At 35.0% G+C, this 20,550-nt stretch overlaps 1 long non-coding RNA gene across 2 annotated transcripts in view; it reads right to left on the bottom strand.

The window, feature by feature from the left end:
* Positions 1-244: 244 nt before the first annotated feature.
* Positions 245-20,550, bottom strand: part of LOC119472733 — a 165,069-nt gene continuing 144,763 nt past the window's right edge. For both annotated transcript variants that reach the window (XR_005201922.1, XR_005201923.1), the window contains 3 exons: positions 5,107-5,234; positions 544-633; positions 245-324 (listed from right to left, as the gene is read on the bottom strand). This is a non-coding gene — a long non-coding RNA (uncharacterized LOC119472733). The remainder of the gene's footprint in view (positions 325-543; positions 634-5,106; positions 5,235-20,550) is intronic.

Below are 20,550 nucleotides of genomic sequence, written 5' to 3'. Positions count from 1 at the left end.
TCATACAAAACATTTGAATTGCAATTGTTAATTGCTTTGGCAATAATCCTTATGATTCTCACAATGTCAAATTGTTTTACAAACATGCTCATTGTAAGATAAAAAAAATTAGTAGACACAAAAGGACAAAACTGTCTGGAATTTTAAAGATTCATTGATTCATTCATTAATTCAATAACTGTTTACTGGTATTTACTACACATTCAATGTGCAAATTGCTAGAAATTCAAACACAAATTTATTTACCAGATCCTATCCCTGAGAATGCCCTTCGAAATGCTGCACTTCTCCAAAATACTCTTTCTTCAGATGCTTGAGCAAGATCTAGAAGAAACAGACATGTAAACAGAGAGTGAGATTGTGCAATGTGGATGATATTCAGTAGGAGTCTGCAAACAACATTTAAGGCACAAAGAGAAGAAATACATCAACTGTTTAAATAAACATATAAACTAAGGTAATTTTGTCATACTTTTAAATTTTCTGTATCTCCTACCATGGTTCTTCTTGATTCATTTACTATGGAAATATTTAATTACTTACTGTTACTATGCAATAGTGAAGAAGGCCCTGTGCTCATGGAGTTTTCAGTTTAGCAGTGAAAATAAACTTTGACCAGGAGTTTCAAGGGTACTGCATGTTATAGAGGGGAAAAGGTGAGTCATTGGAACATAATAGATTGTCTTCATTTTGCTAGACTTCCAGAAATAAGAGGGGAACGAACAGTGACTTCACATAGTAACATGCCAGTTTCTTGCATGCCATAACCCATATTTATAAGGCTACCTGTAATTTGCTGGAGAGAAAATGATCAACACGATTCACATTTTAATTATCTTTTAGGACAAGAGATTATATTATCAAGAACTAAATGTATTTACTGTTTAATTTTATTGGTTACAATGTGTAATAACACATTTCTCTTGCTGATTATCTCTATTACCATAAATGCTTATGACAACAAAAAACAAATGAACCAAAAAGTTAATGGACATGAGGGCATTCAGTTCTTTCCACATGTTCTCCAAAGCAATGAAGTGGTAAATAATTTGACACTACAACACGAGAAATCCACACATACTACTTAATTTTCTGTAGCTATACTTGGGAATAACTAGATCTACACATTTATTCAGGTCCCCATGATGCTATCACAATAATGTATTTTTGCAGCAAAGTACTGAATTGCTCAAATTTTATGTATTCATTAAACCAGCACTCTACATATAAACTTGGATACATATATCTTCTGTTTGTTAAATTATATTGCACATCACATGTTCTCTCTGTATCAGATTTTTTGTAGTTGTTGCTGCAGATAAATCTGCTTCATTCAAGATCACCTGCTACTGTATGTTTGTTTATTCTTCCTTTAAGTTTCCCACATGAACCCTAGCTCAATGTCTGTTCTGTCCTCAGTACTTAATATATTTTTGGTGGGTTAAGTGGAATGTAATGGGTTTAAGTAAAATGTCTATCAAATCAATCATACACTTCAAACACTTTTGAAGTAATAAATTTCAGAAAATATGCCTGAATACTGAACAGAAGGTCCACAATTGTATAAACTTTCTAACCACGATTCTGATTATTTTTCTCTAGTACATGAAAAATCAAACTATCTAAATTATTAATTTTGGCTGCTTTTTCCAACCAACCTCTTAATTAGAACTAGTAGCTAATTGTTTGATTTGAGAATTTCTTTCCTCTAACTAATTTATGTTATACAGGGAACAACATCAGTGGAATGATTAAATACTAAAGAAACAAAAGACCTAGAGAGCACATAGATGAATTTTCAAGATTATCTTTCTAATTGCAGCCCAATTATAACAGACTGGGATGTTGCTATGTCAAAAAGAGACTTGTAACCCAGATATCTCAACACTAAATAGATATAAAGAACACGCACTGTCCACAAGAAAAAATTTTTGAATACAGATTTCCAGCTTGCAGAAAATATCTTGGTAACCAACATTAGTCTATGGGCAATAGCTTTCCTAGAAGGAATAAGAATTCAAAAAATAACTCCAGACTAGAAGGGATACTAAATGTGATGAAGAGGTCATTGGGCAGAGATCAAAGGAGGTCTGCAGCTGTTCCATTCTGGTTGTCCTGGTGTGCTCTTTGATGTCTACATAACTGTTTGGGCTAAAATCGGAGCCCTGCAGAGAAAGAACCACTCCCATTTCTCCCACCTACTTTTGCCAGTCCCACCTGGGAGTGGAGAATTGGGTAAATACCCAGGCAAATTGGCTATTTAAACATTTAGAATTATAAGAACTTTCTTACTTTAGATGAGATGTATGGTAGATGATTAAAAGGAAAGTGTACGAGTTAATTTTTTATGAATCAGTCTTATGGAGAAATATTCTGCATACATATAGTCTACCCATTTAAAATGTACAGTTTAATGATATTTAGTATATGCACAGACATGTGCAACTGTCATCACAAGCAATTTTAAACAATTTTTATCACCACCAAGAGAAACCCTGTTCCCGCTAGCCATTGCCCTTCAGCTTCTTTCCCATCTTTTCCCCAGGCCTATTCAACCCCAATCTACTTTCTGTCTCCATAGATTTATCTATTCTGGACATTTTATACAAGTGGAATCACATAACATGTGGTATTTTGTAAGTGGCTTATTAGCAGAATGTTGAGTTTTTGTTTCTTTATTCTAAGTTAATTTTTTTAAGTCTCTCCATACTGGTATATTTTTTATGAGTGGGAACCTCAGGCTTTCAGATATGAATCTGGTCATTCCTTCAAATTGCATGTGTAGCACCTTATATCATCAAAATTTTCCGATCTCTGTATACCTTTATAAGTGTTTTTAGAAAGTGTGAGATTATTATTGAAAGAAATAAATATGTTAGCCACTAGCAATGCTACCTTTTATGATGTCATCTTTGTCTAACATTTTTATTAGCTTACTAACATCTTTATTTTAAGCCTATCAATTATTTCATTTAGACACATTTCTTTCAGTTATGTTCCCTGAAATATAAAAGGCTTAATTGTAACTGGAAAAAGTACCTACATGTGTGCAGAGATTTAGGCATAAATAAAAATCTCTGTCCTCACACGCCAGTTGGGTGCACATTTCCTACATCTTTCACTATAGCAACAGTGCTGGCTGCTTCACTCAGGCCAAAGTGACACGAGTCTGGTGTCCACTGGCACATTTTCATAGCCAAAATGAAATTGAAAGTCATTATTGAATAACCTAAGAATTTCCTCTCCCACAATTCCTTTAACTACTTAGCTAATAGGTTTTCTGTCTGAAGCATCCCAATTAGTTACAACACTTCACACTTCAGCCTGGCTGAGGCACTTGCCAGTACAATGATGTTAGTCTGTCCTCTGTGCATTCAAATATCTCCACATCGAGGAATGTGCTTTCTGAAGAATGACTATCCCAGGTACATTAGAACATACAAAAGACAATCCAAACAACTGCACTGCAAGTGGGTCTGTTTTATTTCAATTTAAAAGCCAGAGAGTCTCAGCAACAAGAAGCTAACCTGTTTCCTTAACTGGGAAATTTCACTTAATCTCTGTGACACAAAAGAAAAATAATATTTAGAAAGTATCTCAATGGAAGCAATGAAGATCCCCAATATATATTATATAGGGAAAAGCTTACCCACATGACCAAGTTTGTAGTTTATTCTGAAACTTACCCTATATCTGCATTTATACTTTATAAGCAAAGTATGGTTGACAGAATAGATAATGCACTAACCAATAGAAAACAAAAACAGTATTCGCTTTTGTATTGAAGACTCAATATTTTAAAAAACATTTTAAATATGTCTTTTTTCACCTTTTTTATAATTCAAGAGTACTTCATCTTCAATTATAAGTATCCATATGTGACATAATTTTTGGACAAACGCTTGTTTCTGAAATTTAAAAAAGAAGTTTGCTTCATTTCATATAATTTTGTTTTGCTTCATTTTCCTCAGTAAGAAAGCATGAAACCATAAGGTTAAACATTTCAGGTTTCTTAAAAGCTTTTAATGCCTCTATTTCCCTTCAAGGTCTCATTTTCATAGGCCATTTTAGGGATAGAGAAAATGATTATGATCATGGCAATTGTAAATGGAAAGAAACAGAAGGAAATGGAAGAAAAAAAAAGACTGTGTTAATACCTCATAAGCAAAGTACAAGTCCCAGTTTACGTAAGTAGGATTTTTATGAAATATTCCTGCAATGCCAACCATGCCAGGAAAAAGTACCTAGAGGGTAGCCAGTAGAGGGTATATAGGGACCAGGGGCATATTTCTTTGCTAGGAGATCCACCATGAGTTATGCCTGTCACTTCTGTTACTGGTTTCAAGGGGAACCTTGGCACAGAGCTGGCCCTAGAGATGGTATTGTGGTGGCGACATAATAAACACCGTGGCTCGTAGGTTCAATAACTCAAGTGGGATCCAACTGGGTGACTATGCCCATGGCATTCTTTTTTCCTGACCAGTTAATCTGTCCCTGTAGGGTTGGAGGAGAAGGACATTGAGGATGAGTTCATGGAAAAAGTTCAGAGAGGCTTAAAGAGCAGCGGGGCCAAGCAGCACTGCAGCCCAGGGAGGAAAACTTCCCCAGCTGTCTGCTTGGACACCACACTCTAATTTTAAAGCAGAAAGATAAGCCTTGGCAAGTTGTGTGCCTTCCCCAAATAAATTTATTTCAAAGGTCTAGCCTCATTTGTACAAAAAGAGACAAAAAACACTTATGTTAGTTATTCACTTCTATCTAATAAGGAGAAAAATTGACAAAACAAATATGGTTATTTTGATCCTCTCATACTCCCATGAATGAGTTTCTCCACATGTAATACGAATGCTCATTTTATATGGATCATGGCCATTGGTCTGTTTTACAAGTTACATGTTGTAGTAAAGTTTTAACCTTAGTTTCTAATTCTGTCCAAAGGCAACATGTTGTTTTGTTTGTTTCAATGAGATTCCTGAAAATGTTCAAACCATAAAACAAAATTTTTCTAGATGAATGGAAACTAGACCATAATGTTTTAGTGAAATGAAAATCACCACCCTATTTCCAATCACTTAAGTAGATTAGGTAACAAGTTAAAGAGCCTACCATTTTGTAGGACTGTTAACATCTGTTAACAAATCTTATTTTCACCTTTACTCTCATGCATCAATTTTGAACCTCTAAAAGCACAGGCCACGGTACTTGCTACAGTTGAGATGGTATAATTCTTTCATCTAGGTTAGCAATACAGACAGTATGTTAATCTCTGGGAAACTCATTCAGCAGAAATTAATTCAACAAAAATGTATTGAACACTTACGTGCTCAGCACTTTATGTTCCACACCGAACTCTGCCCTATTCCTCCCACATGCAACACTTTTAGTCTTCATTTCTTTGATCATAACAATCTCTCTGCCCACATTGTTCTCCCCACATTACTTAACTACATGTATCTCTGTTAAAATTTTACGTATCCTTCAAGGCACGGTTCGAATGCTTCCTCCTCTGGAAATGATTTCCTATTGCTTTCAGTGAACAATGACTTCACCCTTTTTAATGTTCCATACAACCTTATTGGTACCCAGGAGCAGTTATGTAATTTGTGGTTTCCATTACAAAATGAAGATGAAATGCCCCTTGTTCAAAATGTAGTAAGAATTTCCATCTCATGCTAGGTAGAACGGCAATCATTAAAAAGTCAGGAAACAACAGATGCTGGAGAGGATGTGGAGGAATAAGAACGTTTTTACACTGTTGTGGGAGTGTAAATTAATTCAGCCATTGTGGAAGACAGTGTGGTGATTCCTCAAGGATCCAGAACCAGAAATGCAATTTCACCCAGCAATCACATTACTGGGTATATACCCAAACGATTATAAATCATTCTACTATAAAAACACATACACACGTATGTTTACTGATGCACTGTTCACAATAGCAAAGACCTGGAACCAACCCAAATGCCCATCAATGATAGACTGGATAAAGAAAATGTGGCACATATACACAATGGAGTACTAAGCAGCCATATAAAAGGATGAGTTCATGTCCTTTGCAGGGACATGGATGAAGCTGGAAACCATAATTCTCAGCAAACTAACACAGGAACAGAAAACCAAATACTGCATGTTCTCACTCATAAGCGGGAGTTGAACAATGAGAACACATGGACACAGGAAGGGGAACATCACAAACCAGGGCCTTATGGGGCATGGGGGTTAGGCTAGGGGAGGGATAGCATTAGGAGAAATACCTAATGTAGATGACAGGTTGATGGGTGCAGCAAACCACCATGGCACATGCATACCCATGTAACAAACCTGCAGCTTCTGCACATGTATTCCAGAACTTAAATAATAACAATAAGAAGAATCTCCAGACAGCAACAGCAGGGCATTAAACCATATGTAGGCCCTTCTAAGCATAGGGCCCTGTGAAACTGCATGCATCATATGCTCATGAAGCCAGCCCTGTCTACACCTCCTCAATATACTAATTGCTGTTAATCTTATCAATGCATGAGCTATTTTTACACATGGGTTGACTTTTCTCTTTGAATATAGTGTTGTCTCCTTGAGAACAGTGTCTGCATATATTCCGCAGTAGCAAAGACAGTCTTATAAAAATGTCAGAAATTCTAAACTCTTGCTACTAAGATATAGTCCATGTACTGATTTCACCTGGGAATTTATTAGAAATGTAAAATCTCAAACAGCACCCTAGACCAACTGAATCAAATCCACTTTTCACAAGATCTGCATGTAATCTATATGCACATTCAAGTTTGCAAAGCACCATTAAACGATAAATGAATAGCCCTCTAAAACAAAAGATACCATTAGGTGGGAAATTTGTCTGTTAGGGGAATTATGTATTATTCCATCAAACACTAATGGTGTTTGCTGCTTTTCTAGACAAGAGGGAAGTACCAGATTAAGACGTTTTATCCCTCTTTTTAATTTCAATTCAATCCTTCCCAATTTTTCTTTCCTTTGGGAAAAGGGTTACTTTTCTCACTGACAATGTATAGAAGAGCCATGTAGCTTGCTGGATCGATTTTACCTGAAAATACACCATATAAAAGATAAGTATGGAAATACAGATCTGTAAATTCCTCTCTCTTGCTCTCTCTCTCTCCTCTATTTCTCTTTTCTCTGAACTCTGATTTGTGTATTGTTGCATATTGCTAGTGAATGGCCAAATAATTCTATCAGTGTAACATAAGTCAAAGAAGCAAAACTGGCATATGGATTAACATCACTCAGAAAACTCAAAAGGTGTCATAACTATTATAATGTTCTGCCTTTAATTCTGTCATTGGTTTCTATTTGAACTTTCCACATTAAGACTGTTTCTGAGCAGCTAACAAAGTGGTTATCTGGCAAGGTGGATTATTTGGGAAAATTCTTGAAAAATTCCAGTTCTCCATTTCAAATATACGGGAACGTGCAACTAGATTACTCTCTCATAATGGCAACCCTGTGATTTGAGATTTAAAGGAAAGATAAATAATTAGAAAATGGGATATATTATCAACTTCACCATATTAAAATTATACTAAATAATTAAAATTCACCAATTTAGGAAAAAGTCCAGTCAATAAAGAAGTATTGCAATAATGCCAATAAGGAATCATGATTTTATTTTTAATGCTGCTGCTGTCTTACTTGCTCCCAAGATGGTTTATTTTAACAAGTTTAGATCTTAGGGCTCTGAATTCCAAAAATATATAATCAAATTTAGATTCTCAGGTACATAATCAAAGTTTAGAAGCCTAATACACCTGGACTTTAAGACAATTCTCCAAACCATTAAAAATACTTAAATCTAAAAGCGAACATATGTAAGTGACCGTAGTTGAGCACTGAAGTCCTGTAGGAAAGCTTTTAGCAACTCCTTACCTAGATAGGCTTCAATTCTTCAGTCCTCGTTTTATTTATTTATATTTACGGAAGTGAGGTTTCTTTGAAATTACTTGAGAATCTGTTTGTGATTTAAAGGTAATAATGCAGGTGATACAATGGTGAGTTCAGCTGTTCAAGCTCCAAAACACCACATAGAAAGGCATAGAGAAAGACTAACGATAAAACGGGAAAGGCCTGAAACACTATGTTGAGTTTGATTATCAGTTATAACTTTATTCAAGCCTTCCTGGTGATAGTAGCTGATGGTAAATACAGAAGAAATTGAAGTAAGCTAAATTTCTCTTCTTGTTGCTAATTGGTGATAGAAGGTGACAACAGTTTTAAAACAGAGCCTCTGATTCCATTTTATAATCACTGATCCTGATTCTACTCTTATGTATTAGTTACTTATTGCTGTGTAACAAACTACTCAAAAACTTAGCACTTAAAACACCATCCATTTATTACCTCACATGTTCAAGGATCCTGGTGTAGCTTCTCTAAGTGCCATGCCTCAAACTCTTTCATGAGTTTGCAGTCAACCTATAACCCAGAGCTGCAAGTTGACATGAAGACCTGGCTGGGGAATGATCTGATTCTAATCTCACTCACGTGAACCTCACTAGGGGACTGTTTCATGACATACAAGCAGTCTAAGACAGAGCAACAGCAGTCCTCCAAGGGAAGCCAGTATCTTTCTATAACCTAATCTCAGAAGTGACTTAACACCAGTTCTGTAGTTTTCTATTTATTAGAAGTGAGTCACTAAATCCAGCTCACACTCAAAGGGAAAGGTTCCTCAAAGACATAAATACCAGTGGATGGAATCACTGGAGGCCATCCTAAAAGCTGCTCACTATACCCTTCCGCTTAAGAGAAAACATGTGTAAGAAAAACATAAGTAACTTCTTCTATTTTAATCTTCTGCCAACATTTTCTAATGCATTTTACTTAATCAGTCCAAAGAAATGTATCTGCAGTTCTCCCATCTAATTCAAGGAATATGACATGCTCTGTTTGACACATTTTTGTTTCATGAATGAACTATACTCTTCACATTGTGAGAAATATGGAGAAAAGTTTAAAATGTGTTAATCAGAATTCTTTTATTTGCAAGTGATGATAACCCTATACATATAAATAAAAATAAAACAAATTGAATGCCTAAAAAATACAGAGTTGTGTTTACCTTTAGGTATGGCAGGACGTAGGAATTCAGCCACTTTTATCCTCTCTCTAATTCCTTCTCTGTTTTCTGTGTTTTTTTTTTTTCCATTTTGAATTCTTTCTCAAACAAATACTGTGTAAGTAGAGAGTCTTGACATTTCTAGATTCACATTTACAGCCAACATTTTTATTAGACAGCAAGTTATTTTTTTAATTTCAAAAATTCCAACTGACATCCCAGAATTGTCTTTATTATTGTCATTGCTTAAATTACATACTTATTTTAACTAAGGAAAGGGCATGTAAAGAATATGCAAAGGGCCAGGCCTGGGTAATATGTCTATCCTATAGGTTGAGAGGTAGAAATAGTTTCACTCAAAGGACATGTACTGAGTGTTAACAAGAAATTAATCCTAAAAAAACTAGGTGATAAAAGTTACAAAACTGGTTCAGCAAAAACTATGCTATCTACTAGAAATATTTATTCAATGATTACAATATACCAGACAAATGTTGATATTAGGTACAATTCTACTACAGATTGAGTATTCCATTTTTGACATGATTTGGATCAGAAGTGTTTCAGATTGTAGATTTTTTTATATTGAAATATATATATATACACACACATAATAATAAACCATATATATGTACATATATAAAATAATATATATAATAAATTATACATGTATGTATGTATATTTTGGGGATGGCACCCAGAAGGTAATTTTATGTAATATTTTTAATAATTTCATGCATGAAACAAAGTTTCTGTACATTGAACCATTAGAAAGCAAAGCTGTAACTATTTCATGTTTAATGTTCAAAAAATTTCATATTTGGAATATTTCCTATTTTAGATTTTTGGATTAGGAATGTTCAATCTGCACCCAATTGTGTAGGTATATTAGTTCATTCACATGCTGCTAATAAAGACATACCAAAGACTGGGTAATATATAAAGAAAAGAAATGTACTTCACACACAGTTCAGCATGGCTGGGGAAGACAAGAAACTTGCAATCATGGTGGAAGGGAGAACAATCATGTCCTTGTGCACATGGCCAAGGAGATGTGCAGAGTGAAGAGGGAGAAAAGCCCCTTATAAAACCATCAGCTCTCCTGAAAACACACTCACTATCACAAGAACAGCATGGAGGTAATCACTCCCATGATTCAATTACCTCCCACGGGGTTCCTCCCATGACATATGTGGATTATGGAAACTGCAATTCAAGATGAGATTTGGGTGGTGACACAGCTAAATCATATCAGTAGACTTTTTCAACTTATGGGACAGTGGTACTAAGATAGAGCTGTTAAAATGGTAATGGGGTATGCTGCATCGCTTCACTTAGCTCTGAAGAGAAAAAATCAGTAGAAATAAATATTTTACATTATAGATACTTCTATAACTTTGTATGGTTTTAAACAATCAGTTATATTAAAATAATTAAATCACTTATAGTCAAAAGAAATTATTTTTGAAGCAATATTTAAAGGTAAAAACCGATATGCTGCACTGTTGGCATCATAAAGGTATAAATTTCCCATCTCCTGTCTCTCTGGCTACATAGTCATAGAAAGAAGAAAGTCACTCCTTCAACACTCATTTGTCTTTTTCTCTCTTTAGTACCTTTTTTTCACAGGAACCACAATGAGGCCAGATTAAGCTTAAAAGTATTGCAATGGTCAAAGATTATAGTGACGCCAAATATTACAGTGATTTTTTTTTTTTTTTTACTCCAGAATGTGGTTCTGAGGTAAATCTTATAATTTACTGAATCCAGTTTTGTCAAGAATAATATGTTAACTTATGTAATAGATTAAAAGATCAAGTCTTTAAGCAGTATACTTCAGGACAGTCACAATACTCACTAGAGTTCTCTAACACTTTGTTTGGGAAATAAAGATCTATCCTCAGCAAACTGACACAAGAACAGAAAATCAAACACAACATGTTCCCACTCATATATGGGTGTCGAACCGTGGACACAGGGAGGGGAGCATCACACACTGGGGTCTGTTGAAGGTCAATAGTGGAGGGACAGAAGCAGGTAGGTAGATTGGGGAGGGATAACATGGGGAGAAATGCCAGATACAGGTGACGGAGGGATGGAGGCAGCAAACCACATTGCCATGTATGTACCTATGCAACAATCCTGCATGTTCTGCTCATGTACCCCAGAACCTAAAGTGCAATAATATGTATATAGAAAGATCTAATGGAACACCAGATGAATACTAAAAGCTACCAAAATAAACTTTTATTTTACTGGTTTTAACCAAAAAAAATTAAATTTTAGAAAAGTTGAGGGTCAGTTATGCAATTCAGTTGTCCAGGGAATAGACAGATGTTCATTTTTATTTGTTTAAGAGTATAAACTATTCAATCACTGCAGTAGTTATAAATGATTTATGGAATGAGACACATTCTTGCTTAATGCACAAAGACTATCAATTCTTCTAGCAATTACAGAGATATGGTACTATTTTTAGTGGTATAGTTACACAGGAACTACATTATTATTATATGAAATATCATGAAATATAAACTAACTTCTCTCACAATGGAATTCTCATGAAGTTACATCTAGTAGAAAAGTAGTGAAAGAATAATTACATGTCTTGCAGCCTGTGTCTATACTTACAAAATAAAGTGGGATAACAGATTATACGCATAATTTTAGTTTTAGCACTTGGCTTTGCAGGGACACTTAATGGACACTTGTTATGTAACCCGAGTGTCAGTCCAAGTCCACCATCCCCCTTCCAGGGTCACCTTTGTCTAATACACTTGAGCAAAATGGGTGTGTCTAATCTCTACTTCTCAACCACACATCTGCTAGTTGCTTCTTTACTCCCATCCCCCTCCTGGGCATGGCATTCATTTTCTACATTATCTGCACCTCCAGGTACAACCTGGATCATTTCATTCTCTAAAGCACCACCAATTTAAAGATGCATATGTAGAAAACATTGTGTGTGAATATAAGATGAGCATTACAGCCCGGGAAGATTCTTAAATAAACTGTAAGAAATTCTTTTTTCTAAGAATGAGATCATGGACATTGCAAGGACATGGTTGAAGCTGGAGGCCATTATCCTTAGCAAATTAACATAGGAACAGAAAACCAAATACCACATATTCTCACTTATCCATGAGAGCTAAATGATGAGAACATGGACACAGAGAAGGGAATGACATGCACTGGGGCCTATGGGAGGGTGGAGGGTGGAAGGAGGGAGAGGATCAGAAAAAATAACTAATGGGTACTAGGCTTAACACTTGGTTGATGAAATAATCTGTACAACAAATCCCCATGACACAAGTTTGCCTGTGTAACAGACTTGCACATCTACCCTGCAACTTAAAAGCTAAAAAAAGAAACTACATTCTTTTTTCTTAAATATTCTTCAGCAATTCTGCCATGGAATCTTCACACTTGTTTCTTAATCTCAGGATTCCACTTCAGGCCCAGATTGCAGACTTCTATTCCCCTGACCTCTTCTTCGGCTTTCTCAAGCATTGTCTCCACAAAACCCCAGGTTTCTGTTAGTGTGCTTGGGTATATGAAGTTATAATTTTGCGTAGTCCTAGTCCATGCGACCACAGACTCATTATTTTCCCTAGAATATATTTGGTTGCACAGATGCATGAAACTTGAATGTACACAGACAGAGGGAGAGATTGAGCAACACAAACACACACAAATAAGGTACAGACACAAGACATTCACATACAAATACACACAAATAACAAATTACAGAAAGGTATATAAAGGCATTATATAAATGGTATATATATTCACACATACATATTCAACATACAGATGACAAAATAAGACTGGAATAGAAAAGGGTGCTTTTTTTTGGTTTTAACCACTCATATAATATAAATGAAATGCTACCACTCATGAAGTGTAAAATATAATGGTTACTAAATAGAGATCAAAAGACATTTCAGCTGAACGTTACTTTACTTGAACTAAAATAATAGTATGAACATTCACATTCACACACACACACACACACACACACACACACACACACACTTTAGGTGAATACTGATTATGAATTCATTTCCATGATTGGACATTTCTGTTATAAGCCTGACAGAATTCATACAACTTAAGTAGCCATTGTCTTGTCCCTACTCCTTTTGATGACTTTGTATTGTAATTTTTATCCTGGCTTCTGAAAACTATTGTCATTCTGTGAGTAGACAGAGTACCCTTCAAGCAAGGGAGGTTTGTCAAATGTGGGCAGGAATAGGAATGAAGCTATCGTTTCTTGTCTTGGTTTGTGTAGAATCTTAGAAAATCCATCTAGTCTCCCTTTACCCATATAGCTTCCCATTACTCAAAGTGAGATAACTACATATTGTTTATAATTTCTCTCATTCAAAAATTCTAATTATGCTATGAAAATTTATAATTAGTCATATCTCACATTTATTTTCACAAACTGATCATAATTTTGAAATCTTTATTCACAGAGAAAGCCCATCAGTAAATAGTTAACATGGACAATACCCTTCCTATGACAATTGTAAGTAGATGTGAAAGTCTCAATTCCCTTTGGTACTATTGAGGTATCAGAGTACTCATTAATATCTACATGGTCAGCATGACTTGTTAGCCCTGGAAGATCTACCCATTTTCCAAGTGAGGGGAATTCAGGCTGATTCAGGCATCCTATATAGAATTTTCTATATAGGATTTTAAAGTTGAAATAATACGCAAATGAAACCAGAATTGAGACTTGTTCAGTGAGCACAGTGTGGCTAAAAGATATATGCCAGTTTACTAAGCCATTTTCTTAATCTTATACAACAAGTATAAGACTTCTCTCTATAAAATACATACACTTAAGTTGAATTGAGGCTATCTGGATGTGGCTCCTTGCTAAGGACTGGAGCAGGAAATTCAGCTCCAGGAATCAGCCTTCTTTTTTACCTTTTGCTCTTGAGCTAATTTCGTATACATCATAAGTGGTCCTAGTGAACCTCTTTGTTCAACTAGCCATTATATTGCATTGTATCTTTTCAAGTTACTTTATATTGTAGTGAGTTTCCTGATGCAAGTAGTTATTATGTTCCATTGTTATCATTATTAGACATAAGCAGATAATATTAAAGCCTCACTATATGCTAACACCATTCTAAATGATTTATGTGGATTAACAAATTGAGTTTTTATGAATTAATGAAGAAGGAATGTTATTTAAAGTTTCATATTACAGATGAGGAAACTGAGGCACGGGGTAGTAAAGTAACTTGCCTAAATTGATGCAGCCAAGAAGGATATCAGAATTTGAACCCAATGTACTGATTCTAGACTCAGTGCTCTTAACCACTACCTATACTGCCATTTGTTGATTTAATCATGTCTACTGCACAATCCTTCAGTTAGTACTATTGTTCTAATTCGTTGTTCTTATTGCTGTGTATGTATATATAAAAATAAAATATATATATATATATATAATTTACTTCTTCTCTGTTTTCCCCCCTTATCTTGTATTTCTGACCCTTTTATTTTTATATGGGACAGAATGCATGCAGCAATCTACTCAGATCTAACAGGGCCCTTGTTGTTTCTCTCTTATTGCTGCCTTTGCTGTCTCTGTTTTTTCTCTCTTCTCACACCACTTTTCCAACTTCAACATGAAGTGACTTACTCTCTGCTAACATTTCCACTCAGTCTACACTCCCAAGGCTGTTGGATCAAAGATTCTCTTCTTCCCTCAAAATGTGGCTTATTCTATTATTTGTTTTAATTATATGTGATTTGAATCATTATCTTTGTTTCTGAAAAAAATGTATCCTTTGAACAAGAACAACAACAATCATCTTTGAGGATTTTGTTTTTGGTGTTTTGTTTTATTTTTCAGTAATGTTTCTAGAGAGATCAGTACTCTGAAATTCCCTTCCTATTACTTGAAAGAGTCCTCTCCACCTAAAAAGAAAACGTTATGTGTCAAAAATTGTCATCTTTTTATGAATAGCAAAAGTATCACTTCAATCCTTACCCACTTAAGATTTGATTAACCAGTTTATGTCAATCATAAACTGCTAGAGTCTCAAGAAATGGCAATCTCAGTGTCTTTTCATTGAATTTACAAAGAGACTGCAGTTTACTTAATCTTACAATGGCTTCTCCTAGCACAAACAGATTGAAGCCTATTACTTTAGTTTACCAACAGATGCATTAAAAATATTATGTGATATGTTTAATTCAGATGTCAGCTAAACACATTCCTTAGGATATTAATGAAATTGTTTCTATTTCTATAGGTTAGATTATGGAGAATGAAATGTTGTCTTCACAATTGTTTATGGATTTCTAAAGATCTTTTTGACTCTTAACTGTTCTCTAAATTAAATTTAGGGATAGGCTAAGTGTCTTGATCGTCATATCCTGTTTTTAAATGCAAACACTGATGAGGAATTCAGTGTATTTTATGTACAACGAATTATTAAAGGTCAAGGAGATAGGAGTGCATAGCAACACCCACAACTTAAAACACCACGTTTGAAATAACCTTCTCTTAATGCCTTACAGCCATTTATTTGGTTTGGTTTTTATCGTCCTAATAGGCTGCCCAGTAATCCTTCCTTCTCTTCACTCTCTCACATACCCCTAATGTTTCTATCTGGTAAAAGGAACTCTATACAAATTGTGACAAAGACTCAGATTGTTTGAAAGCAGTCCAGTATTCTTACAGTCTTCTGAATATTTTAGTCCCTGAAATGATGATGGTAAACATATTATGGTTCCACTTCTCATCATTCAGGGTGAGGGTGCAGTTCCTCAGCCCTTTCCTTCTCTCATGACTATTAAAAAACGGCAAATCATTTGAGATACTGAAACATTTAAAGCCATTTAATCTTTGAGCTTGTCTCTGTTAGAGTCAGAGTCAAATATTTCAAATCCTGAACCTAAGGTTGATCATTTCCTTTAGTGCTCTTATGCCTCTCGAGGTTCCAAATATTCAATGTTCATCTAGGCAATCTGAGTCAAGAATTCCAACATCATAATTTGTATTCAGTATATGTTAAATCAGGAGGGTTATACCATAGTATAAGTTTCTAATCTTTCTGTACTGTCTTTATATGAGTAACACTGAATTTTGATCCAAAGTAATATCCAAACATTGACTAAATTAGCTTTAATATTGCCTTTTTTGTCATTTACATTTATACTTAACAAGGACTTATTTGATACTAAAAATATTGGTAAAATGATTCTCAGTTGAATTGGTACATATAGCAACACACTCATTGTCTTCCTGGAAAGTTTCATTTCTTTCATTGAACGTGGTGGTCTGAAGAACATGAATTTAAAATTGACATTCTAAGATTAATATCATCATAATTATCTGTATAGATTTTTTAATAAATGCTTTCTCAATTATATATATGCCCACACTGTGAAGAAAAAGGTTATTACAAGTTTAAAGCCAAGTTTAAAACATAATTCTTTCTGCTGTTGCTTGCTAATTAATTGTGCTTAATTATTATTCACTTTTAAACATAGTCATTACAAAAGAATAGTTAATTATTCCACATAATGGCAGATTGGGTATAAAATAATGTATTCAAAGAACATCAAAATATTGTTAATATAAATATTTTCCAAAGTGTGGGTAATTATCCTCTATCATTGAAAACTTCATAAAATGACTCATTTTATATGTATATATCATTGCAAACCAAAGTAAAATTCATGAAAATAATTTGAATTATTTTATACAATACAGTCTTCAATTTTTTTCTGCTAAATGTGTATGTATACATTTACAAATAATTATGTTTAAAAGATAGTTGAGCTATTCAAATGCACAAACTAACAATTGGAAAAAAATGCAATAAAGCATGAATTTTTAATGACTTTAATAAACTGTAAAAAGAGAAATTAGTGAAATGCTTTTATTAGCACTGAGGTCATCTATAGAAAATATTAAAATATATTGTGAAGGCTCTTTTTTGTATTATGTCTTATATCACTGACAGTTATCTATTTTTGCATGAAAAACCACTGCAAAACTTAGTGGCTTAAATCAACAACCAGCATTTATTATTGTTCATATTTTTGCAATTTGGGCAGGGCTTTGGGGGAACAGCTTATCTCTGCTCTGCCTGCTATTGTCTTGGGTGGCTTAACTGGGGTTTGAGGATTTGAGATGTCTTCACTCATATATCTGGCACTTCAGATAGGGTAGCTGGAAGAGCTTTAGTAGTGTCTAAGACTCTCTCTGACAAGTTTTTTTCCATTATTCAGAAGTCTTACTAAACCTCTACAAGGAAGCATGATACCAAGAAAGCAAAAACTAAGGCAACCAGGTTTCTTAAGATCTAGACCTGGAACTAGCACAGTGTTATTTCTTCCATATTCCGTTGGTCAAGTCAGTCAAAAAGTCAACACAGATGCAAGAAAAGGGGAAGCAGATTTCACCTCAATGATGGGAGGGACAACATATATGTAGGAGCATGGGCTGAATAATTGACAGCCATCCCTGTAGCCATGTCCTGCAACCACTATCAATGTTAACACTTAAGGAGAGAGACATGATGACTGACAAGAATTTTCAATAGGTGACACTTCAGAGAGCAAATAAAAACCCAACATTTTTTATAAGGCTTCTGCTATTTAAGTTGTTAATGTACCGAAAAATGTAAAGTAACAACAAACATACTGAGATGTTGGTAAAGTTGATTGTCAACCAGAAACTACTAGCTAGCATGGGATCATAAAATACTTCTGATGTTAGCCAGTTCAATTGTGTTAGTGATCTATTCTGGGCACTGAATATTCCCATAAGAAGGACACACAAATGTTAGAAGCAGTGAATGATGTGCTAATAGCCAAAATTATATATCAATTATCACATTTTCAATTACCTATCACATTTGGCAATTAACATTTTGTTAATCATCCACTCTCCAGTTTGATGTGACTTTCTAAAGTGAGTAGCTTACTCTCTAACTCTGAAAAATTACTGTTTATCATTAGTGAATACATAATCAGTTCCTAAAATTTATATTTGATTTAGAACTGCCTTATAATAATGAATTCACCTCAAGCAGGATTTGTTTAGAGTAGTGTACGTATGTGAGAGCAGACATTTTCAAGCAATGTTTTTGCAGTTTGGATGTCCTAACTGTACAAACAGTATGCTGAAATTGGATTTTCAGACATTAAGAAAGATTTCTAATAATGTTCCTTTTGATAATCAGAGTGCTTTTAATAGAAGTATGTTCTCATAGCAACATAAAGAAAGCACACTGTTATTTGGATCAATATAGGATCATATGAGCTGTGGTTTGTGAATAACCATCCAAATACAGTCCTTCTTTGTGAGTTTTGGTTTATGAAGTGTGGTGTGGTGGAAAGTACACAGATGTTTACAGATTTGAGTTCAAACCTTAGCTCATCCCATTATTAGATTATTCAGCTCTTGCCATACCAATGCTGCCTAATAAACCATCCCAAACCAGCAACAACAAACATTTAATTGTTTAGTTCATTGGTCTACAGGTCGAGACAGTTTTGCTCTACAGACTGTGATGGTCTGGGAAGCTCTACTTCAAGCTGTGGTCAAGCTGGCCTCAACACCTCACTGCAGGCCAGGGTTAGGTCTATGCTCCATGGATAAGTGGGCACCAAAAATATATTATTATCCTCGTAAGTAGCAGAAAGGAAAAAGTAACCTAAACAATATAACAAATCTAATACACATTTTGAGGCCTTGCTGACATAGTATCCACTTAATTTCTGTTGCCAGACTCGTGGCCAAATTCAAATGTGGCATAGAATGTACTACATCCCAAGAGGGAAGCAAGGATGTAAATGAATATTTGCTGAATAATATTCTAATCTTTCACAGTAGCTATCCACATTTGGGTACTTTCCATGTTGTCTTTGAGTTCCGATGATATCATTATCTATAAACTGGATATAATAATAAAATATGTTCAGAACTATATGAAGATTACCATGTTCCTGACACAAAATTGACTGGATAATCTGGTGGTGTAATTTTGTTCAATATGCATCTGTAGGATAGAACAGATTTAGCTAAAATTGAAAGAAATAAAATCTTGGATATTTTAAAGTTGCTGTCACAAATTGGTAAATTTCATTTAAACTGTTAAAAAAGTTGACATCAGGATGTTAGTAAAAATTTATATAAAAATATTAATTCCATTTAGTACTATTACAAAGCCATATTCCTTAGATGTATGGAATTTACTCAGTGACATATCAGTAGATAAATTAACCAACAAATTGACATTAAGTACTCTATTAAATTGTGAAGTTGCCGTTGCTGCAGAAAACTTACAACAGACGTAAGGAAATTTCCTTCTAGCAATTTCAAATTTTTATGTGGGAATTTAAAACACAAATTAATGAAATGGACAATTCAGTTGTAGGATTAGGGAGGGCAAACCGCAGTATCTTAATAATAATTATGAAGAACCTCATAAAGGAAGAAGAAATGATGTAACAATTGAAGGGCTGGACTTGAGTAAATAAAATAATTGGAAACTACTAGCTGGGAGAGTTTGCCACTGCTACTACTATTACCACTGGTTTCATTTATAGAGCATCTACGGTTGTCTCAAGCTCCATGATAGAACTTTATCTTCACTAGTTCATTATATAGCAAAGCTGGTGGTTGTCCCAGTGAAGAAGACATTCATAATTTAATCATTCTTAAAAATTGTCATGGAATAAGTAAGATTAGTCTTAAAACTACAAGCCTGTTAAATTCCATACCCTATGTATTGACTATGTAACACTCTCTCACATGGGTCTCTTGTTCTTGCTTGGCAAAAGAAGAGAGTATATGTAGCACAGCAGTAAAAAAATAATAATTAAAAGGCAAGATTGGCTCATATTATAAAGAACTTTGAACCAGACTAAGGAATTTGAATGTTTTGTGTCAATAGGGGGACAGGGGTTTCGGAAGATGGCCAACTAAGAATAGCTCGAGATTGCAGCTCCCAGTGAAGGCGCAGAGGGTGAGTGGATGCCACATTTCCAGACAGATTTTTATTGCCCACAGACCAGGAGATTCCCAGGCAGAGGAGCCCCACGGGTCACCAGCGAGGCTGTTTCGGCTGGCACAGCTGTTTCGTCCCACACGGATGCTTTGCCCGTGCCCTGGCATGGCGGTTCTCCATACAAAAGACACTGGTCACGGTGCCCTCTTAGCTGGCGATTAGAGCCCTAAGATGGCAGAGTCGCCCAGTCATCTGAAATACGGAGCCAGGCCAGGAGATTCCTAGGCAAAAAAACCACCAGGAATCTCAGCGCTGCTGTTTCAGCCGGCTCAGTGAGTCGTGGCACAGGAGATCCCAGTGCCTTTTCAACAGGCAACTGGAACACTGGGAGAGTCGACCATTCAACAACAACGAAAAGAAAAAGACTCTGAGTCAGGGAGCCAGGTGATCAGGCTCAGCTGGTCCCCC

This window comes from Cebus imitator, unplaced genomic scaffold, assembly GCF_001604975.1.
Source record: "Cebus imitator isolate Cc_AM_T3 unplaced genomic scaffold, Cebus_imitator-1.0 Scaffold116, whole genome shotgun sequence".
NCBI lineage: Eukaryota > Metazoa > Chordata > Mammalia > Primates > Cebidae > Cebus > Cebus imitator.
The sequence above is the reverse complement of the archived record's forward strand: the minus strand, read 5'-3'. Positions and strand labels throughout refer to the sequence as shown.